The sequence below is a fragment of the Rhinolophus ferrumequinum genome, chromosome 14 (assembly GCF_004115265.2).
Source record: "Rhinolophus ferrumequinum isolate MPI-CBG mRhiFer1 chromosome 14, mRhiFer1_v1.p, whole genome shotgun sequence".
Lineage (NCBI taxonomy): Eukaryota > Metazoa > Chordata > Mammalia > Chiroptera > Rhinolophidae > Rhinolophus > Rhinolophus ferrumequinum.
In genome coordinates this window covers 32,503,922-32,529,061 of record NC_046297.1, presented here as the reverse complement: position 1 = coordinate 32,529,061, position 25,140 = coordinate 32,503,922, and the positions used below count along the sequence as shown (strand labels likewise).

The window sequence follows — 25,140 nt, the reverse complement described above, 5'->3', positions numbered from 1 at the left end:
TAAGATGAAAAGAGAAAAAAAGAAAAGATCAAATACATGAATAATAATATGGCAATAACTACATATCTATCAACAATTACTTTTAATGTAAATGTATTAAATGCTCTAATCAACAGATAGGGTGGCTGAATGGATAAAAAAAAACAAGACCCTTACACATACTACATACAAGAGACTCACTTCAGATTGAGAGGCACACACAGACTGAAATGTACAAGGATGGGAAAAGTATACTTCATGAAAATGGTAATGAAGACGTCATCAAAATGGTGGCGTGAGGTGAGCCTCTGGAAATCTCTCCTAGAATTTACAACAAATTGAACATTATAACTCCACAAAGGATTTCAGGCACAGCAGATAGGCAAAACAAAGTGGCTCACTACTGAAGCCACCTAAAGGTGGGCAAATTGCATGAGCAGGGGAGAAGGGAAGGGAGAAGTGCGGAACGGGCAGCAATGGCGCAGGATATAGACCTAGCTCAGTGCTCTGAGCCTACGGCATCCCGGAATTACCGCAGCTGTGGGAGAGGGAAGAACTCGGATTGCTAGGGCTCCGTTTATGGCCCACAGAGCTACGGGGACAGCATATAACACGGCAGAACCAAAAACTCACTGCAGAGACCTCAGAGGAAAGACTGAGGGAAGAAGGCTGAAAACAGTGGTTTAAGCCCTCACTGCTGAGCAGAGAATGGAAGCCCTAGACACTGAGCCTAGCTGCCCCATCTCTACCCTCCCAGAGTTCGCCCCGCCCCCACTTACCCAGTGCTAAAAGCAGAACAGTAGCAGTGTCAGATCAAAAGAACAGAATATTTGCTCTTTTGAAAACTGTGGTCCGCAGACACAGACAGGCAGCCAAACTAGTTCCAGGCAAAGGGGAGGAAGCTGTGAAGCAGGACTGGCTATGGTGGTGTTTGCAGTCATTGCTCTGGGCCACCTCTCAAAACTCACCCTGCCCCTGGCCCCACCTATCTGGGCAGATCCTGCAAGAGTAAACAGAACTGCTGAAACACACAGGCTCTGAATCTGGTGCAGGAAGAGCTTTGGAACTTCAAAAGCTCTCTGCATCCCCACACAGACGCAGCGCCCTATGACCCAGGTGAACTGTTAATGGAGGAGAAGCTTGCCTTCCAGGGAATCCCCCCATTGTGTGAGAAGCTGGAATAGTGCAGAGAAAACATAACACTACCGTGTGAGAGAGAAAAAATGGATGCAGTCAGAGAGAAAATAAAACATTCAACAAACTTTTACTGGAAAACAAAAGAAAGACCTCTTCCTATCAATCTGTTGCAGAACCCACTCCTGTAGATGTCCAGGAGGAGATATAATAAATCATTCATTGCCATGAATAACCAAGGCAACAAGACAGCTCAGAAAGAAAGTGAAAAGTCTCCAGAAAATGAACTTAAAGATATGGAAATATGTGACTTAAATGACAGAGAATTCAAGACTGCAGTTCTGAAAAAACTCAACGAGATGCAAGAAAACAAAGAAAGGCTGTTTAATTAACTCAGAAACACAATCAAAGAACAACATGAACATTTTACCAAAGAGACTGAAATTTAAAAAAGAACCAAATAGAATTTCTGGAGATTAAGAACTCAATAGAAGAAATTAAGAATGAAATATCCAGCTTAGGTAGTAGAGTTGACCAGATGGAGGAAAGAATCAGTGACCACAAAAATAGAAATCTGGAAATGACACAAATGGAAGAAGAAAGAGACTTGAGACTTAAAAGAAATGAAAGAACTCTACAAGAACTTTCTGATTCCATCAGAAAGAGCAATATAAGAATAATGGGCATATCAGGAGGAGAAGAAAGAGAGAAGGGAACAGAGAGTATATTCAAACAAATAGTCAATGAGAACTTCCCAAACTTGTGGAAAGAACTGGATTCTCAAATCCAAGAAGTAAATAGAACACCTAATTACTTCAAGCTCAACAGGCCTTCTCCAAGGCACTTTTATTGAAGCTGTCAAAAATTAACGACAAAGAAACAATCCTCAAAGCAGCCAGGGAAAAGAAGACAGTAACCTACAATGGAAAGCCTGATTATAAATCTGATTATAATATCATCAGATTTTACCTCAGAAACTCTACAAACCAGGAGGGAGTGTAACCAAATATTCAAACTATTGAAAGAGAAATTATGAGCCAAGAATAATATACCCAGCAAAGATAACCTTTAGACATGAAGGAGGAATAAAGACCTTTCCAGACATACAAAAGCTGAGGGAATTTTCTAATACACAACCTGCACTACAAGAAATACTAAAGGAGCCTATTCGACCACTATAAACAGGGACAATTTGTGGCAACCTAAACATAAAAAAGGGGAGAGTAAATTCCTGAACCAGAATATGGGAATGGAGAAAGTAAAGCACGCTGAAAAAAATGGAATATTCTAAATATGAAGCTTTCTTTTACATAAACTTAATGGTAACCACTCAAAAAAAATCCAAAACTGAAATATATAGTGTAATAAAAGAAGAAACAGAGGGAGACATCATAGAATACCACCACACAGAAATAATAGACAAAAACAAATAGGCAAAGAAACAATGGAGACACAGTCTTACCAGAAAACTAAAGATAGAATGATAGGAAATCTTCACATATCAATAATAACCCTAAATGTAAATTGACTGAACTCACCAATAAAAAGGCACAGAGTAGCAGATTGGATCAAAAAAGTAAACCCAACCATATGCTGTCTCCAAGAGACACATCTCAGCTACAAAGACAAGCATAGACTCAAAGTGAAAGGGTGGAAATTGACACTCCAAGCAAATGGTATCCAGAAAAAATCAGGTGTATCCATACTGATATCAGATGAAACAGACTTCAGGGTAAAAAAGGTAACAAGAGACAAAGATGGACATTTCATAATGGTAAAGGGGACTATACAACAAGAAGACATAATAGTCATCAATATTTATGCCCCCAATCAGGGAGCACTGAAATACACCAAGCAGCTACTAACAGAACTAAAGGGAGAAATTGACCAAAACACAATTATACTAGGGGATCTAAACACATCATTGACATCTATCAATAGATCATCCAAACAGAAAATAAGTAATGAAAAATCAGCTCTAAATGACACATTAGATGAAATGGACATAATTGACATTTATAGAGCACTTCATCCTAAAACATCAGACTACACTTTTTTTTTCTAGTGTACATGGAACATTCTCAAGGATAGACCATATTTTGGGACATAAAACTAACCTCAGCAAATTGAAGAAGATTGAAATCATACCAAGCATATTGTCTGATCACAAGGCTTTGAAACTGGCTATCAACTGCAAAAAGAAAGTACGAAAAACCACAAATATATGGAGATTAAACAACATACTTTGAAAGAACGACCACGTCAAAGAAATTAGAGGAGAGATCAAAAGATACATAGAAACAAATAAAAATGAAAATGCATCCCACCACAATTTTTGGGAAGCAGTGAAACAGTTTTAAGAGGGAAATTTATATCATTACAGGCCTATCTCAAGAAACAAGAAAAATCCCAAATAAATAACCTCATGTTGCACGTTAAAGAACTAGGGAAAAAAGAACAAATGAAACCCAAGGTCAGCAGAAGAAAGGAAATAGGAAAAATCAGAGCACAACTAAATGAAATAGAGAACAAAAAGACAATAGAAAAAATTAAGGTGACAAACAGACGGTTTTTTGAAAACATTAACAAAATTGACAAACCCTTGGCTAACTAAAATAAAAAGAGAGAAGACACTAATAAACAAAATCTGAAGTGAAAAAGGGGAAGTTATCACGGATGCCACAGAAATACAAAGGATCATCCAAGAATACTATGAAAGACTATATGCCACCAAATTCAGTATCCTAGAAGAAATGAACAAGTTCTTAGAAACATATAGCCTTCCTAGGCTGAACCATGAAGAACTAGAAAATCTAAACAGACCGATCACAAGTAACGAAATTGAATCAGTCATCCAAAACCTTCCCAAAAGCAGATGTCCTGGACCAGATGGCTTCACTAGTGAATTCTACCAAACCTTCAAAGAGGATCTAATACCAATCCTGCTCAAACTCTTCCAAAAAATTGAAGAAAAAACAGTACTTCCTAACTAATTTTATAAGGCCAACATTACCCAGATAACAAAACCTGGTAAGTACAATGCAAAAAAAGAATACTACAGACCAATATCTCTGACGAATACAGATGCAAAAATCCTAAATAAAATTCTAGTAAATCGAATGCAACAATGCATTAAAAAGATTATTCTTCACGACCAAGTGGGGTTCATCCCAGGGGCACAAGCATGGTTCAACATAAGCAAATCCATCAATGTGAAACATCAAATAAACAAAATAAAGGACAAAAATCATATTATTATCTCATCAATGCAGAAAAAGCATTTGACAAGATACAACATCCAGTTATGATTAAACACTCAATAAAATAGGTATAGAAGGAAAATACCTTAACATAATAAAGGCCATATACGACAAACCCTCAGCTAATCTCATAATTAACGGTGAAAAACTTAAGCTGTTCGTTCTATGTTCAGGAATACGACATGGCTCTTCCCTATCACCTCTGCTTTTCAACATAGGGTTGGAAGTCCTCGCCAGAGCAATCAGGCAAGAGAAAGAAATAAAAGGCATCCAAATTGGGAATGAAGAAGTTAAATTGTAACTCTTTACAGATGACATGATGCTATATATATAGGAAACCCTAAAGACTCCCCCAAAAGTCTATTAGAAGCAATCAAGAAATACAGTAATGTGGCCAGCTACAATTCAACATGCAAAAGTCCATTGCATTCCTATATACTAACAATGAAATCTCAGAAAATGAAATTAAAAAAATTCCTTTTGGAATTGCAGCAAAAAGAATAAAATACCTAAGAATAAACTTAACCAAGGATGTAAAAGACCTATATGCTGAAAACTAAGACCTTTTAAAAGAAATTGAAGGAGACCAAAGAAATGGAAAGAGTGCTCGCTTCGGCAGCACATATACTAAAATTGGAACGATACAGAGAAGATTAGCATGGCCCCTGCGCAAGAATGACACGCAAATTCGTGAAGCGTTTCATATTTTTAAGATCTGAAACCATAAAATACCTAGAAGAAAATATAGGAAGAAACTTCTCAGACATTACCCGGAGTAGGATTTTTACTGATATATACCCTCGCTCGAGGGAAGTAAGAGAAAAAATAAACATGTGGGATTACATCAAACTAAAAAGTTTTTTCACAGCAAAGGAAACCATCAATAAAACAAGAGGGATCCTACTGAATGGGAAAAGATATTTGCCAATGATATATCTGATAAGGGATTAATATCACAAATCTATGAAAAACTCACTCAACTCCAAAAAAACAAACGATCCAATTAAAAAATGGGCAGAGGACTTGAAGAGACATTTTTCTAAAAAGGACATACAGATGGCAAACAGACATATGAAGAAATGCTCAACCTTACTAACCATCAGAGAAATGCAAATAAAACCACAATGAGATACCACCTCACCCCAGTCAAAATGGCTATCATCAATACATCAACAAACAACAATTGCTGGGCGCGGATGTGGAGAAAAGGGAACGCTTGTGCACTGTTGGTGGATTGCAGATGGTGCAGCCACTATGGAAAACAGTATGGAGGGATCTCAAAAATCTGAAAATGAACTAACCCTATGATCCAGTATTCCACTCCTAGGTAATCTATCCGGAGAAATCCAAAACTCCAATTCAAAAATCTTTATGCACTCCTATGTTTATTGCAGCACTATATACAATAGCTAAGACATGGAACAACCAAAATGCCATCAGTAGATGACTGGATTAAGAAACTGTGGTACATTTATACAATGGAGTATTACGCAGCCATAAAGAAGAAAGAAATCTTACCTTTTGCAACAACATGGATGGACCTAGAGAACATTATGTTAAGTGAAATAAGTCAGACAGAGAAGATAAGTACCATATGAAATCTCACTTATTTGCGGAATCTAGAGAAAAGAATAAGTGAATGAACTAATCAGAAACAGTTTGGAGACAAAGAGGAAAAACTGAGGGTTGCTAGATGGGCGGGAGGGGGGGGGGTGGGGGAGAGGGTGAGGGGATTGGAGGGCAGTCGGTGACCACAGGATGGCCACGGTTTGAAAATTAATCTGGGGAACGTGATTTGGTGGTTACCAGAGGGTAAGGGGGTTGGGGGGTGGGGGATGAGGGTGAGGGGGATCAATGTATGGTGATGGAAGGGGAGCTGACTCTGGGTGGTGAACACACAGTGTGATTTATGGATGATGTGATACAAAATTGCTCACCTGAAATCTATGTAATTTTACTAACAATTGTCACCCCAATAAATTAAAAATAAATTTAAAAAAAAAAAAAAAAGCAAAAAAAAAAAATAAAAAAAAAAAATGAAAAAAATAATAAATAAATAAAAGAAATGGAAAGATATTCTGTGCTCGTGGATTGGAAGAATCAACGTAGTTAAAATGGCCATATTACCCAAAGCAATATACAGATTTAATGCAATGCCAATCAAAATCCCAATGCCATTTTTTAAAGAAATAGAACGAAAAATCATCAGATTTGTTTGGAACCACAAAATGCCCCAAAGAGCCAAAGCAATATTAAGAAAAAAGAACAATGCTGAAGGTATCACACTCCCTGACTTTAGCTCCTACTACAGGGCAACAATAATCAAAACAGCATGGTATTGTCAAGAAAACAGACATGTAGACAAATGGAATAGAATTGAGAACCCAGAAATAAACCCCCATAAATATGGAAAGATAACTTTTGACAAAGAAGCCAAAAACATACAATGGATAAAAGATAGCCTCTTCAATAAATGGTGCTGGCAGAATTGGAAAGCCACATGCAAAAGAATGAAACTGGACTGCTATCTGTCACCATGTACCAAAATTAATTCAAAATGGATGAAAGACTTAAGCAGAAGACCTGAAATAATAAACTGCATAGAAGAAACATAGGTACTAAACTTATGGACCTTGGGTTCAAAGAGCATTTCGTGAATTTGACTCCAAAGGGAAGGGAAGTAAAGTCTAAAATAAAAGATTAGGACTATATCAAACTTAGAAGTGTGTGCACAGCAGAGAAACCATCGACAAAATAAGAGGTAACCAAATGAATGGGAGAAGGTTTTTCCAAACAGTGCCTCTGATAAGGGGCTAACATCCAAAATATACAAGAAACTCATGCACTCAACAGCAAAAAAACAAACAACCCAATTGAAAATGTGCAGAGGACCTGAAGAGACATTTCTTCAAGAGGACATACAAATGGCAAATAGACATATGAAACAACGCTCAATGTCACTAATCATCAGAGAAATGCAAATAAAAACCGCAATGAAATATCACCTCACCCCAGTTAGAACGGCTATCGTCAACAAGACAAATAGTAACGCTGTGGAGAAAAAGAACCCTCATACACTTTGGTGGGAATGCAGACTGGTGCAGCCACTATGGAAGGCAGTGTGGAGGTTCCTCAAAAAATTATGAATAGAATTGGTATATGACCTAGCAATCCTTCTCCTGGGTATCTACCCAAAAAATCTGAAAATATTTACCCATTAAAGACATGTGTGCTTCAATGTTCATTGCAGCTTTATTTACAGTGGCCAAGACATGGAAACAACCAAAATATCCTTCGATAGATGAATGGAATAAGAAGTTGTGGTATATATACCCAATGGAATACTATTTGGTGGTAAGAAAAGATGAAATAGGACTATTCGTGACAGCATGGATGGATCTTGAGATTATAATGCTAAGCGAAACAAGTCAGACAGAAAAAGGAGAGAACCATATGATTTCACTGATATGTGGTATATAAACCAAAAACAACAAAAGAACAAGACAAACAAATGAGAAACAAAAACTCATAGACACAGACAATAGTTTAGGGGTTACCAGAGGGTAAGGGGGGAGGGGGTGGTAGATGAGGGTAAAGGGGATCAAATATATGGTGAAGGAAGGAGACCTGACTTTGGGTGGTGAACACACAATGGAGTTTATAGATGATGTAATATAGAATTATACACCTGAATTCTATGTAACTTTACTAACAATTGTCACCCCAATAAACTTTAATTAAAAAGAAAAGAGAAAATGGTAATGAAATAGGAAAAAAAAAAAGCCTGAGTGTTGCCTTAAAGCTGCCAAACCGTTCCCCCCCCCCCCCCCCCCGCGCTCTTCCCTGGATTCACAAGGGAGTGCCTCAGAAAACTGAGATCCGATGGAGAGATATCGGAAAAGCTCTTTTGAGGGGAAATCTCAGCAAACTGAGACCCAATGGAATTATATCGGCCCCTCCCCTTCAATGGATTCCTTGGAGATGTGCGTGCGTGTGAAGGCAAAATTCAGCTGGAACATGATGGGAACTTTCAGAAATATAGCCAGCAGGCTACTAACACACAGATCTTGAGATTAACAATATTTTACCTCTTTAGAAGTTTACCAATAAAAACTACACATTGGCCCGATTCGGGTTTCAGTCCCTGAGACTGTTCCTCTCGGCCCCGCGGCTTGCACTCTATTCATGGCTGCTGTCTTTTCTTAACCCTGCACCACCCTCGTCCCTCCCTACAACCCTCATCATGCGGAACGCGACACTTGAGATAGCAATACTTATACCAGACAAAATAGAATTTGAAACAAAGGCTGTAACAAGAGATAAGAAGGACCTGGTAATCCTACTTCTGTGTATTTATCCAAAGAAACCCAAAATGCCTATTCGAGGGGATGATGCACATATGTTCATTGCAGCATTGTTTACAATGGCCAAGATGTGGAGGCAGCCTAAGGTATATATATCTATATATGTCAATAGATATATGTAGATATATAGATAGATACATAGATATAGATAGATAGATTAATAGATCTATATCTATATATCTATATCTATATACACACACCGTCTGACAATTAAGTTTGTGAATTGGTTCAATGATGTTGCTAACCTTTTTTGATATCAGAGTGATTATTCATTATTAATTTGTGCCAACTGGACAAACAGTTAGGCAAGTTTACTATTTGGAAGTGCTGAAAATGCTGCGTGAAAAGTTAGACAACCTAAGTTTTTGCCAGTAATTCATGGCTCTTGCATCATGACAATACACCAGCTCACATGGCACTGTCTCTGAGGTAGTTTTTAGCCAGTTAACAAATAACTGTATTGGAACACCCTCCCTGCTCACCTGATCTGGCCCCCAATGACTTCTTTCTTTACCTGAGGGTAAAGGAACTATGAAAGGAAGACATTTGATGACATTCAGGACATCAAGGGTAATATGATGACAGCTCTGATGGCCATCCCAGAAAAGAGTTCCAAAACTGCTTGGAAAGGTGGATTAGGTGCTGGCCTTGGTGCATAGCTTCCAAGAGGAGTACTTCAAAGGTGACCATAGTGATATTCAGCAATGAATATGTAGCACTTTTTCTAGAACAAGTTCTAGAACTTAATTGTCCAATTTCACGTGTGTGTGTGTGAGTGTGTGTGTGTGTAAATTTTCATGAGGGGCACATTTTGGAGGAAAGCATGAAAGTACAGATAAGAGCACAGGCTTGGAGTAAGGTAGAGCTAGGTTCATTTCAAGCCATGCCACTTAATATATCAATGATAATAGTCTAACAAGAGTAAAGATATATCAGATTAAAATTTTAGACAAGATGAAAATTCAGAGAGTAAACCTGACATTTGTGGCTGCTTTTTCCCTGTGGGCATTTATCAGTTAAGAAAAGTCAGCTAAAGTCCAGGGTGAACTTTTGACTCATGAAACCAGTTGGGTTTTAGGGCCTGCCAGGTTGGGAATCCACAACTCACTTTGAGCTGAAATGTTAAAATACTACATTCTCAGTATAAGGCTGAATCAGAAGTAAACTCGCCCTCTGATTGCCTATAGGCAGGTTTAAAAAGATGAGAAAATGTTAAATATTAACACTTAAACTGGATTAAGGGATCCCAGATTCATAGCACATCTAGGTGCCTGGTAGGAATAAATGAAACAATCCTTTCTAGAGAAAGATAAGGTCATCTTGGTCCAAGATTGTTTCTACCAACAAATTTTCAAATATAACATTCAGCACACAAAGATAATTAACATTTAAGAAAACAAAACAATGCAGCAAGAATCAACAGAAACAATAAACACAGAAAGAAACCTAAAATAACTCCTGGTATTGAATTATCAGACATAGGCTATAAACATGTTTGTTATGAAATAAAAGTTCAAATGGAAAATTTGGGATATAGCTAGAAAGTCTAGTGTTATAGCCAAACTTTAAAAGAATAAAATAGAAAATAACTCAATAAATGAGCTTTACAACAAATAAGAGATAGCTTAAAGAGAGAAATGATGAAATGCTAGATGAATCAGAAGACATCCAGAACAAAGCACATAAAGTCAAAAGAAAATATAGTACAGAAGAGAACATAGAGAGAGAATGCTGTAAATGCCCTTAGTTAACAACTAGAGACCTAAAAATAAATAAGACACAGAAAAAAAGAAACCATATTTTAAAAGTACTAGCTGAGTTTTTTTTTTTTTTTGTGTGTGTGTGTGTTTAAGACTGATGAAATAAATCAAACCACAAACTTCTGGTCAAGATGGCAAAGTAAGTAAATGCTCTGCTTGACTCCTCCCACACCCACATTAAAATTACAACTAAATTATTGAATAACCATCATTGACAACCAACTGAAAACTAGCTGAACAGAACTCTTATAACTAAGGGTATAAAGAAGAAGCCACGTTGAGAATGGTAAGAGAGGTGGAGACACAGAATGGGTAGGACCCACACTTATGGTGTGGCAATTAAGAATCAGGAGGGATATCTTAGCTACGCAAATTTCCCCTGAGGAGTGAGGAGTCTGAGACCCTCATGAGGCTTCCCAGCCCAGTGACTATTGCCAGGAAAAGTGGTCCCCATAACTTCTGGCTGTGAAAACCAATGGATATTGTGACTGAGTAAGACTGAGGGTGACTGGAGTCCCAGGCATTCCTGTTAAAGTACCTATATACAGACTGACTCGTTTTGAGCTCCAGTGCTGGGGCAGCAGCTGCAAAGTTACCAGGGAAAAATAGCTTTAGGGAAAGGGCTGAAGGGGCAGATCTCTACACGGATGGAAGTGCTGGCAGGCATCATTGCTCCTTTGTTGTGCCCTCCACTCAACGAGCAGACAGGAACAAGCAGATGCCAAATGTGAGCTCTCCATTAACCTGACTAACACTGTTCACCCCATCCCTGATGATTCGCTGAAACTCTACCCCACCCAATAAGCACATCCCAACAAGCCTTTTCCTAGTGGCTCCTTCCACTTGTGAACTTTCCTAAAATTTTTCAAAAGTCCACAAACCCCAAACAAACAGCAGACAGCATCTTGCTGAGCCCAGCACAAGGGGCGATTGGTCTCAACTTTCAATGTAACTCCCATCACGTGGCCAAAGCCTGGCATAAATTGCAGCTATTGTTGGCCTGGAACATAGCCGATTTCCCAACAGAAACCTTGCAGACTGGAAGAGAGTGGCATAAAATATTCAAAGTGATGAAAAGCAAAGACCTACAAACCAAGATTACTCTACAAACCAAGATGGCTATCATTTAGAATTGAAGGAGAGATAAAGAGTTCCCCAGACAAGAAAAAGCTAAAGGAGTTCATAATCACTATATCAGTATTATAGAAATGTTAAAGAGAGTTCTTTAAGTAGGAAAGAAAACATCAAAAATTTGAATAAGACAACATAGGAAAGAAAAAAACTCACTGACAAAGGCAAACACATAGTAAAAGCAGTAGATCAACCAACTATAAAGCTAGTAAAAAGATTAAAAGGCAAAAGTAGGAAAAGCAAGTGTATTTTCAACAATAAATGACAGGATACACACAAACACACACACACACACAAAGTAAAAAATAATGACAAAATATAAAGTTGGAGGGGGTGAGTAAAAATTGTAGTCATTTTAGAATGTTACAACTTTTTGGTTTGTTTGTTTTTAATGTGTTCCAACTTAAGTGACCATCACTTTAAAACAGACTGCTCTAAATATAGTGTGGTAAATATGAAGCACATGGTAACTGCAAACCAAAAATCTATAAGAGGTTTTTGTATAAGAAATAAAGAGAAAGATGTCTAAACAGAACACTACAGAAAGTTATCAACGTACAAGAGAAGAATAAAAAAGAAAAAGAACTGTAAAAACAATTTGAAAACAATTAATAAAATGGCAATAACTACATACCTATCATAAATATAAATGGAGTAAATGCTACAGTTAAAAGACATAAAATGGCATCCTAAGTATCCATTGATAGATGAATGAATAAAGAAGAGGTAAGACACATAAACAATGAAATATTATTCAACCATAAACAAAATGAAATATTGCCACACAGATAGACCTAGAAACTATTATACTTAGTGAAATAATTCAGACAGAACAAGACAAATACCATGGGTTTCATTTACACGTGGAATCTAAAAAACAAAATAAATGAACAAAACAGAAGCAAACGCATAGATACAGAGAACAAACTGATGGATGCCAGATGGGTAGGGGTTTTAATGGGTAAAACATGTGAAGGAATTAAGAAGTACAAATTGCCAGTTATGAAAACAGTCACAGAGATATAAAGTATAGCATAGGAAATATAATCAATAATATTATAATAACTATGTATGATATGAGTGGGTACTAGACTTATTGGGGTGATGATCACTTTGTAATTTATATAAATGTTTAATCACTATGTTGTACACCTGAAACTAATATAATATTATATGCCAACTCTAATTTAAAAATCAACTTAAAAAATAACTTTTGTACAGCAAAACAAACAATCAATAAAATATAAAGGCAACCTGCCAAATGATAGAAAATATCTGCAAATCATATATCTAATAAGGGGTTAATATCCAAAACATATAAAGAAATAAACAACAGAAATAAAACTAACTCAACAGAAATAAAACTAACAACCCAATTTAAAAATGAGCAGAGGAATTGAATAGACATTTTTTCCAAAAAAGAATACATGGCCAACAGGTACATGAAAAGTTTTTCAATATCACTAATCATCAGGGAAATGCAAGTCAAAATCTCAGTAGTTTAACACTCAATAGTTTAACAATGATGATAAAATCCAATGAGATTAACGAGGTTGGAGTGAGAATGTTGTGTGATGCTCCTCATATTCATGAAAGGGGCCGATTGTTTCCATCTAATAGCAATGCTATCTTCAACTTGTGGCTTCCAAAGTCACCACAGAAATATACAAAACAAAACAAAGCAAAACAAAACAAAACAAAACAAAAGTACAAATCAGCTCTGGGAGTCATGTACATCACTCATATTCATATGTCATTAGCCAGAACTCAGTCCCAGAGTCCCCAACTTATGCGTATCTACAAGAGCCTGGGATATATAGTTTAGTTGTGTGTCTGGAAAGTATGTAAAACTATTTTTGTAGCACATGATGTTGTCTTTGCTGCCAAAGAATAGGTGAGACCATGGGAGGGTAATGGTTAAAAAAAAAAAAAAAAGGACTTGTAATCTGAATTTAAATACTTTAAAGCCAATTTTGAAAATGTAATCATCACTTTTAAAAATGTGTTTTTACAATTCTTCCTGGAAACATATACAAGTAAAATTTTGATTATCTTGATTTTATATTGTTACTTTGATTGTGGTCAGATAAAAATGCATATAAACATGGAAAAATATAATTATCTCAACACCAGGATTCTAGTCTAGCAGCCCACTTACTTTTTAACCTTGAAGAAATCCCTATACTTTTTTCTTGAACCTGTTTTTTCACCTGTAAAAGACGAGAGAATATTTGCCCTTTCTACTTTTAACACTATTAGGCTCAGATGAGATATTTTAAGATTTGGAAGTGCTATTCAAATGTACATTAGTATTCTCAATCTGATTCAAAAACATAAGGTTTTGAATTGTCCACATAGACTCATCACAGGACATAGATTTGTAAAATATTTTAGAGATTAACTAGAGCAATCAAATACTTTACAGATATAAAAAAATTAAGATCTAGAGAGATGAAAAGAGTGACCTAACATCACATTGTTGGCCAATGACATAACCGAATCTTGAAAATTATTCTTCAAGTTTCAGAGGTTCCCAATGGAGAAATGCTATTCTTGTGGCATAAGACTCACTGAGAAAGGTGTTAAAAAATAAACGTTTCAAATTCAGTTCCTTCAGATTTTGATTTAATAAATCTGAAAGACAGCCAGTAAATCTGTATTTTTAAAAATAAATCAATTGACATCATAGTGTAAATTAGTAGCTCAAAAGGCAGTTGAATTATGGGTTATTTTAGCTGCCTTGAAAAGTGAGAATATGGACATTACTCTTAATTTTTTCTCCTTTAAAAGACAACTCCTTTTACTTCTGAGAGGAACAGTTGACCAGCCCTCTACCCACCTTTCAGAGAACAGCTTAATGGCAGCACATACATTGCCAATTGACAGATTATGTGTGAAATCTGTAAATAGGCAGTTAATCTTTTTTTAAAAAACGTTATGTTTCTAAGAGCTAGTATGTATATTTTCAAGAGACTAAATGCTAGATAACATCTCTGACTATATGAGGCCTTAACTTTTTTCCCTAGAAAGAACACTTTAGTTAGAATAGTAATATAGCATAAAATGAAAATACGTGTTACTTGAGGAAACCAAATAACATTGTGGTGATTGAGAAGTATAAAAATAGAGAAAAAAACACACAATTATATTAAAAGTGTAAACATATATAGGATATACATCCTCTATGTTTTTTACCTATACCTAGTTTATACTGGTATCAGTTAGATCATATCCAGGGGCCCTGAAGCCTTTTATTTGTGAGTGAATGAGTTTGCCCCGGGGAAAATAATGGCCTCTAGACCCTGTATGTACTTGTCTTGGACAATTAAAGAGAACAAAGGGAGATGACTGAGGAAGTAAGGAACGCTTTCTCTAGAGGGGATGTAGGTGTTTTGAAGAGTGGGTTTCTGTGTTCTGAAGCAAATGCTTAAGAGTTGAAACATCTTCATCTTGGATGGGGTGTGATGGCATGTGCCCCAAACCAGGGGTGAACCAGTAGAGACAATATTCACATTTGCATTACTCTACTACTTTTTCCTGAACACCTGGATGGAACTGATTTGGACCATTTGTTCTTTCTTTCCTTCCTTCCTTCTTTCCTTCCTTGTTTCCTTCCCTCCTCCCTTCCTTCTTTGCCTCTTTCCTTCCTTCCTTCCTTCCTTCCTTCCTTCCTTCCTTCCTTCCTTCCTTCCTTCCTTCCTTCCTTTCTTTCATTCATTTTCTTTCTTTTTTTTGGAAAGTGGAAGTAATTTTAAAAGCTCTTAACTCAGGGGTCCTCTTCCTTAAGAAGGCTATGAGAAAGAGGAAATATTGCTTCCTTTGACTTTTTTTATTAGCCCAGTTTAGCAACCATTAGTTAGCAGTTTTACCAACATTTTGCCAATTCTCTTTTAAGGAAGTAGAGATAATTTTCAGGGGTTCAGGTATTGAGATTTGTGACCCCACAGAGAGAGCTCAGATTTCTGAGGACTACCAAGGCCTTTTGCCATTTGATTCTAGTATGAGCTTGCTCTTAAAATTAGATATCAGTGAAACTGAGCTTGGAGACTCTTAAGTTTTTTTCTACTCTTTGTTTTGCCCTGAGAAGTTTAGAAAGGAGAAACACTGGTGTTTATAATCCCTGATTCAAGAGGCTTAAACTGTGACTTCTAGAAGGTAGGGGAAGCCCTAGCATGACCCTTGAGACTGGACTAGACTTACGTTAACACAGACCACCAGGGTTCAAACCCTGCTTCTGCCATTTATGAGCTGTGAGGCCTTAGGCAAGTTAATCCAGCTCTGGGCTCAGTTTCCTGGGAATGTAATAATACCTCTCTTGCACTATTATTTTAGGAGTGAATGAGGTAATACCTGAAAAGTGTTACATAGAACAGAGCCTGGCATGTAGTATGAACTATGGTGGGAGGGGGCATTCACCGCCTTTGCAAATATTCTTGTCCCCTCAGAAAGGTACTGAAGTCAAGTTGTGGATTTCAAGAGGCCATTATGATTTAGGCGAGAGAAACCTCAGTGATATCAATGTGGGTGAAAGACTGAACTAGCTTCTCTAAATGTTTTCTCAGTAAGACCCAGCAACTTCTGCAGAACCCAGGGAATGAGGAAAAAACCCCTCTCAACTGAATTTCCCATCTGCCTGTAGAAATAGGGACTAGGAGTCAAATATAATTTGATTCAAGAGAGTGAAGGTGTGAAAGAATATTCATACTCTGTATATGTATAGGCATGTGCATATGTTTAGGTATTTTTAAGTATATACACGTAAATGTATATGTAATTCCATACATTTTTCCTTATGTGTTTGTGCATGAAGATATATTACACACACACACACACACACACACACACACACACATATATTTAATATGAAAAGACTATTATAGTCAAAGTGGCCATAAATCTATAATATAGCTCTCAGTTTTACCTCCTATAACACACAGTTAGTAGAACTAGTTCCGCAACTGTTAGCACGATGATGTGTATGTTATATATGCCATCAAATTTTGGAGTAAATGGCTTACAAAGTAAAAATCGTAATTAAAATTCACCACATAAACTATGTTTCATTTTTCTACTTGTGTGTCATTCGTCTACTCCCATCACTGATGCCTTTTACATTTTCCATTTTAAAGTCAATAATAATAATAATAATAATAATAATAATAGTAATAATAGTAATATCATAGTTGTGGCTCATAGAAAGATAAGAATTAGCTCTTGATATAGTGCAAACTGGGACAGGGCATGACATTAAGGTGTAGCAAGGGGAGTGATGGCAAACGAACACTGTATTTCTTGTCCTATCATGTTTCCCCGAAAGTAAGACCAGGTCTTATATTAATTTTTGCTCCAAAAGACGCATTAGGGCTATGTTTGGGGGATGTCACCCTGAAAAATCATGCTAGGGCTTATTTTCTGGGTAGGTCTTATTTTCGGGGAAACACGGTATCTACTGAGCAAGGCAACCAAAATGCAAAGTTCTTAAGTTTCTCTTCCCAAAGAAGAAACAGAAAAGTGTTTTAAAAATCCACCACAACAGCTCACATCTACTTTGGAGAGACATAGAATGAGTGCTAAATAGATGTCCTGAGAGGTAAACACTGCCACGTGAAGATATGGAAACTTAAAGAAAATTAAGTTATTTAAGGCCACCTAACTTACAAGTGGCAGGAAAGGATTTCAATTCCACGTCTTATAGACTACAAAGCCTGAGAGTTTTCTTTATACTGTACTGTCTTTATAGAGGTAATCCTGAACACCAGGATAAAAACTGGAAAACCTTCCAGGAACGGTCAGAATTCCTACGGTATTCATTTCATCATTAAATGTCAATGTTAATTTACATTTTCCCCTTGCTCACATCAAGCAAATATCTACAGTCAGTGTAAAACAACCCTATTTTTTCCAAAAACCTTTAATGTTATTTTGCTGTTTTAGAGAGGAGTAGGGTGTACCTTGTGAGGGTCTTATTTCTTAGGAAAGTTGTCCACACAACCTTACCACCCTGACCACAGCTGACTGCACCAGAAATGGGCTCCTGAGTTAGTCTCCATCCAACGAGGTGGTCTGGTTCCAAAGTAGAGACTGATTCCATCAGTCAATTAGTCTGTCTATCTGTCTGTCTGTCTGTCTCTGCATTTTAGAACAATGTATGTTAGTTAATAGGAGAACAGGAGTTGAGAGACAGACATGAGATTAGCAGCACCATGAGTTATTAGAAATCACATAATAATTAAAGCAATGAGTAAGCAGAATCTATGAAGTAGAAAGGACCAAGAAATCAGTTGGTAGCAGAAGGAGCAGTCGCGTAGGACAACTTGGGGGCCATTCATGATAAGGCCAGCACATTCAGGTGGTGTATTCTCTCCTGTGTGGCTTGTGTGTATACTGACAGTTTCCTGCCTTCTCCATGTCCCCTCACACCCTTACAGTGAGCCCTTGTGTGGTAAATGAAGTAACCTGAGAGTATTTCTGTTCTTTGCACCTTGATCAAGCTTAATACATTTTTACACAAAAGCTTACAATTTTACACAAAACTTGAACAAGGTCTAATTGACAATTTACTATCACTCATGAGGTACATATAAGAAGCTGCTCAAGCTGCTTTTAGCTTCAAATGTTTGGCAAAATTGCATTTCAAAAACTAAAAACTTAAAACTACATTAACTTACTCGTAGACAAAAGAGCTTTCATTGCTTAATTATCAGATTCCACTACCTAAATGAATTTCCCACTCTATTAAAATAACACTGACTTAAACTTTAAAGCAAACTCAGCCCAGTTGTTTACCCTGCTACTTTTAGTACTTCTGTAAGATATCTAGATTTTTTGTTTGGCACATGTTACTGAGCTTAATTTGTCTTGTTTGAGAGAGAACAGGGAAGCTTTGAATCTGCTTTCTAAGACAATACTTGTACCTGTGTGAAGAAATGTTTAATACTGATTGGGCACAAATACATGGAACACACAAATGAATGTGAGGATGTTAAGAATAGGATGGAGGAAATTGGAATGCCGAAAAGCTCTGAGGGAACTGTGGAATATTTATGTAACTATGTCATGCATTTTGAAATGCTGAAGTCTCTGGAAATGTAATCACAAGAATGAAAACTGTCTTTAATAGATCTTCTTAATTAAAATCTATTGTTCAGAAAAAATATAAATCCTCTTCCTATTAGAGACAGTAGCAAGAGGTGGAAAAAGTCTGGATTCATTCAGATTGCAGCAAAGAATTGTCATCAAGAGTTCCTGGTTATAAAACTTTGTTGTTGTTGTGTTTATTGTTTTTTAAATCTAAAGAACAGGCATTGTGGTAGACTGCACATAAATTGCTTGCCATTATGGTACCCAATGAGTTAAAAACAAAAGAGGCTGGTAGCACAGAAATATATCCAATTATTGATAGGGAGAGAGGGTATGTTAGAATCACTGTCAAATTGCATCAATTTTTTTTGTCTGTTTTTGTTTTTTTCAGTTGCAAGGTTTTGAGCCGATGCTAGTCGAGCTCAAAAGACTCAAAAGTAATTACAAGAAGTTAATCTGGCCTAGCTTTTCCTCAATGTTTAAATCTCTTCTATGAGACCCAAATAGAATGTTTTTAAAAATAAAAATACCTAGATGATTGCATTTATGAAAAATAAATTTCTCTGTTCTTATTAGTCTGCACCCGTCATTAAACTTTAAAAGCACTAGGCATTTCAGTTAAACCAGTGCATTATGGCATAATTGTCATAGCATGTCAATAGGATGAAGTAAATTAATTTCATAAGTAGGTGAGCTGAGGCAACCAAGGCTGAGCCCAGCCTTGTACAGTAGAATCTATGATGTAATATCTCTGATTCACCACTGCAGGGTGGGGTTTAGGGTGCAATGGCCTGCAGTTATACACAGGAAGTTGTAATTGCACACGTTGAATTCATTAATTTATACTGCCTTTTCTCAGTTACACATCACACTAGACAAATATAGTCCCAGGCAATGGATGGTTATCACTGATCCCTTAGGGGAGAGTTGTAAGTGATCGAACCCTCCTGCAGTAATCATCCACTCATGGCTCAACTTTTAAAGATCTTCCAGTCTTGTTTAGATAAACAGTTTTGTGAATGGTTATTTAATTACGATTTGATAAATGGGGCTTCATTTTCAATTGCAGGTGCCTGAACAGCTTGTGGGGATGTTAGGAACCTATTCATATATGAGCATGCCTTTCTTATTTTGTGAGCACATAAATACTGTTGACTTTGGAGCAAACTATAAAAATGGGGCTCTGTGTGTATAAGGATGATGGTAAGTTATGGTGTCCTCAATGCTTCCAGTAATCTCTAAAGCCTTGTTCTTGTGTGGGCCACCATCATTGGCATTATCTGGAAGCTTGTTAGAAATGCAGACTCTCAGGCCCCAGCCCAGATCCACTGACCCCAGAGTCTGCAATTTAACACAATCCCCCAGTTGCTTAGTATGTACATTAATGTTTGACACACTTTGTTCTAGACAAAAATATATTTGCTCTTTATTAGAAACAATATATACTTTCCATGAGATATATTACGACTGCAAACAATTGCATGTACATACACATTTTTGTGGTAAAAATATTAAAACATTTACTTAAAAATAAAATTTTGAGAATTTAGGGCAAATGCCAGTCTACAAGTGATGATTTCTTTTTTCTAGAAAACACAACAAATCGAAATTTCCTATCTTGTAAAAATGTTGTCCCCTCAAAGAAATTGGACCAAATTGCAAGTCTTGTAGGGCAAACTGGGTGGTTCACTGATCCTGTGGTTTTACAGATGTCTAACTGGAAGGGTACATAGATCAAATGATTTCCTCAAAGAAATTTCCTCCTTAGGTGATGTCTGGGGGTAATTTAGGAAGGGGCATCCCCGTGGTCTCAGGCAACGGAGATATCGCTTCCAGTGTCTTCGACTGAGGTGTGTCTCAGCTGGTGGCCAGCCCTATTGAGAAAAAATAAGAACTGTGCAAAACAACTTAATGCCGAACATGATTAAAAGCAGTCTATATTCGCTACAGATTTGTTGTCCAAAAATTTCTTCTCTTCACAGTGCTGTGCTATGAGCCTGTTGGCTGCTGTTTCTTTCCCTCAGAGGTGTATGCACTACAGTGGCGTAATGATTCCCACATGAAAATAGTCTTACGCATGTAAGGTGATATGGGATTATCAGACTGGCTGTTCTATGGAGTAAATTGATATTTTTAAAGGATTAGGGAAAACGAGATGATTAAAACACTGTAACATATGCATCTTTTAAAGGATAGATTTAATGTGGACATAGATACACTGATCCTGCATAACGAAGGCATAAATTTCCAAATAAAGATGACTCTTTACTAAGTATAATCACCATTTAAACAATCCGGATTATATTAACTATCAATGAGATAACAATTAAATGAAAAAATGAGAACATACTCCAGACATATTAAACAGCTTATGGTTTTTTACTGCATATTGATGTGTGAACTAAAGAATACATAGAAGGAAAGAAGTACTTATCTCTAAGATTCCCCCTAGCTTCAAGTTCCTTTCCATAGCATTTAAAATTGTTTTCTAGCTTATTATAGAAAGAAAACTACAATTTCAGAAACATTTATGGTCTATTGTAGAATCTAAAAGAATTTTATAAACAGTTAAAATAAAATCACATAAGAATATATATTTTTCACATCAAATTCACCATTATTTCAATAAGTATTGAAACATACACATAAAACAACACAGAAGACTCTTTTCTTTGGTTTCCCACATTTTCTTCATTTAAAATATTGATAGTATTAAAATCTTAAGTTTCTTAATAATTCAGTAAAAAAAGAAGTTAAATTGGTGGTGTCTTGATTTATGCAGATAAGACAAGACATCTAAGTCATGAAGCTTTTTAATCTTATTCATTTATCATTCAGCAAATATTTATTGAGCACCTAATGTGTGCCAAGCACTGTTCGGTGAGTAAAACAAAAACTCCTGTCTTTTTGCAGTTACATCACAGTAATGTGCACTTAACTGAGAATGATAGAGACAGAGTCAACCAATAAAAAAAAAAAAAAAAAAAACACAGCAGAAAAAGAAAAATAACTTATCTGGGCACATTCAATAAAAAAGGGGAATATAGAATTTCAGTTAGGGAGGGGCGTTATATGATTTTATTCTGGTTTATGATATTTTAAAAATCAGCTTTCAAAAATGGAGGTGGGAACTATTCAATTTAAATTAGAAACATGTGAAAAAGATTTTTATTTGGCATCATTATTTTTCATGGTTTAGCTATAAAACATCACATGACATAATTTCTAGATTGCAGATAGTTGTGCATATAAAAACACTTTTATATGTATGGCATGTATGCATGTGTGTGTTTCATATTATGCAATAAATGCACTCCTGCAGTTTAATATGTCAAAATCTGACGAATACAAATATTTAAATATTTAAAGAGTAAAACTCATTATTTAAAGAAACACTAACATGAATTATTTTGTAAAACATTCCAAACTATAAAAAAATTCCTTTTGCAAATTAAATAAGTAATTGAAAATTTGCTACTTTGATTTTTTGGGTGCAGACTGGTTTTAAAGTACTACAGAAAAACACACATGATTATCTGAACACACAGTGATTATAAACATCAAACTCGTCTGCAGGTTTGAAGCTAAGTCATACCAAATTGACCAGCTTATCTGAAGGGCTGATGAGAGCCATTTTTAGTTTAACTTATAAATTTTCCATTAAAAATTTGTTTATTATTTTAGGTTAAAAGTCTCCTAAGAGCTAATGTATTTACACTGTACACTGAATGTGTACTAAACATATGTGGCTTAACTACTATAGAATAAAATTAAAAGATCTCTGAAATTTATTTTTTTATTTGTTGTCCGTGTCCTAAAATGAAACCTTAAGCAAGTGAAATAACAAAATTGCAAAGATTTGGAATACAATTTGTCCATGCAAAGCTATAAAAGTAAACTACAAAAAATTACACAGCAAAAGGGAAATTGCAAATAGTGTATAAGTTCAAAATTTATGAAAATGTAATTATTGTTTGCCATTCTGTTTCCCATACCCTATTTTTTCACAAATACAATAATACATAATTTTTGTTAAAAATAAGTAACATGGTAATTAAGGATTTTTATCAACCTAGGCGAACAGAAGGACTTTTTCAAGGTATAGAAAATCAGAGTTTGGGAGTCATTTAAACTTTAAGATCTATAAGAAGAAATTTTACAAGTACTAATTAAGTACTTGTTAACATTTTGTATAGGTATTCCTTTTTGTGTGAGGTCAATCACACATCTCTAAAGAGTTAATAAGCACTCATCTGAAATCAGTATTGAAACCTCTGTGTTTTTAAAGGATTGGTTTAAGGGAAAACAATAAGCACCCTTAGGTAACATTACTGAAAAAAATAAACCTGTAAGTTGGAAAGAACTCTGTACCCACACAATAATGAAAATTTAATGATGTGAAAAACAAATCTTCTAAAGTGTGAGAAAAAGAAAATTGCTAGTAAGGTTTTTTATAGTTTATCACATTGTATTATTTTATTTTTCAATTTAATAGTTTCATTAGGCTGAGCAGGTGCCTATTGTTTTCTAAACAATTTCTTCTTTTTCTTAAATTTATTTTAATGTTATTTTTTTTGTCAGCAAACTAAATAGTCTTGAAAATACAGAAACCTGATCTTTCGTTTGTTGCAGATTAAAAAAGCTTAATACTGATCCCTGTCTCCTTAGATTGGTTTAATAGAATGTATCAATCAATAGTTATTGTGTTATGAATGTTATGTTGTGTATATCCCCCACTCTAAGGCTAGGGTAACCAAATATTTTGTGGACTTGTGCTGTCTTCAGGTAATCCATACCCTCCCACAACACATATCAATGAGTTCCTTCCTTCACTTAATATGCTTTATTTTCCTAGATTTTGCAATTCATGCTTGAGTTGGTCCCTGTAGTTATTACCTGCTCCAAACAAAAGAGTTAGGAGATAATACAAGAACAAACCCTACAGAAATATATTCTATGTTTTGTAGAACACAGGCCTTTAAAGAGAATGGAAAGTGGGATTAAGGAATATACTGAGTCATTCTACATCAGCTCAAAGATGTATGTTCTTTAGCTGCTGTTATTGAAATTAAAAAATTAAAATCTCAGATTTTGTGATATATTTTCTCTGATGTAAAGCCAAATTGAGTAAAAAAAATCCATTAAAAGAAAAAAAGTATAACTAGAACAATAGTTATTATTTTTCAGAACTATGGCAAAAGGGAAGATCCTGTAAGATTTGTGGCATCGTATAAAATATGATTTAAATATATGCCTTGGTGTTGTAAATATAGCCTGAAAGTATAAGTATAAAACTGTTTTGATTTCCTGCAAGTTACTTTCCACTGATTTTGAAGTTTAATGTTTCAATATAATTTCATTGACACAATTTACAGGAAGAAGGAAAATGTGGCATAATATATACATTTTATTTCTCCCCCTATTTATCACATCTTAAAATTTGTTGATTTACTTTAAATCAAAATTTTAAAAATTATTTTAGAAGTAACACTATTTCAAAAGAATCATTCCTGATTCAGATGTCATTTTATTAATTATAAGTAAAGATTAATGTATAGTTCCAGAATCTAAATTACTGATTTTCAATTTGGGGGACAGAAGAAATAGTAATAGGATAATAAAATACCAAAATATGTTTAATTCTTTAAAGAAAATATAAGTAAGCTGCTTAGACATAAATAATTTCCTACACAAAGATGTTATAGTAGTGTACATAACATTTTATATTTTAAAATTATTAATGCTGGTAAGATTTGCAAGGATAGCAAAAAAAAAGCTGTACATGCAGAAATTACTAGACAACGTACAACTTTGATAAAATTTGAGATTCAAATTAACAGCATCATAATATCAAATACCAAGACTTAACATTACAAGTCATTAATCCATTATAATTCATTAGTCAAATGTCCCAAGGAGAGGGCGGAATGTACAATGAGTGTTTTCTGGAAATGAATTGCTAAAAATTAGTAGAGTATGAAAAGACTTCAGAACTGGAAGCTCCAGCTGGGTTTAAAAGGATGGGGGAAGGGATATTACTCACTATTAAATATTGGAAGCGCCACTTTTAAAAATAAAATCCACAAATGTCTCATCAGTTCCCACTGCATCAGGCTGACTGTGACTCTTATCTTAAACATTTTTCATTTGTAAAGATGAGATTTAGAAACATGCACACAGTACATTTTGCATTGATTTAGGCCAGTTGGGAAAAAACATGGTTCAGGGCAGAATTTCAAATTATCGCACTAAATATAACATTTGCAGTAGTGACGCCTTTCCATACTAATTTTAAAAGACTTCATTTTAATTATCATTGCTAGCCATTATCTGATCATATTTGACCTACATATTAATATTTTCATTATTATTCAAGCCCCCCCTTTTTTTTGCTCTGTGCAAATTGTCAGTCCTGTTCACTGAGAGATTATT

At 35.5% G+C, this 25,140-nt stretch overlaps 1 non-coding gene across 1 annotated transcript; it reads left to right on the top strand.

Annotated features, from left to right (window-relative positions):
- Nucleotides 1–4,976: 4,976 nt before the first annotated feature.
- Nucleotides 4,977–5,083, top strand: LOC117034215 (U6 spliceosomal RNA). Its single transcript, XR_004425032.1, has one exon. It is a non-coding gene; the product is annotated as a U6 spliceosomal RNA (small nuclear RNA).
- Nucleotides 5,084–25,140: the final 20,057 nt, after the last annotated feature.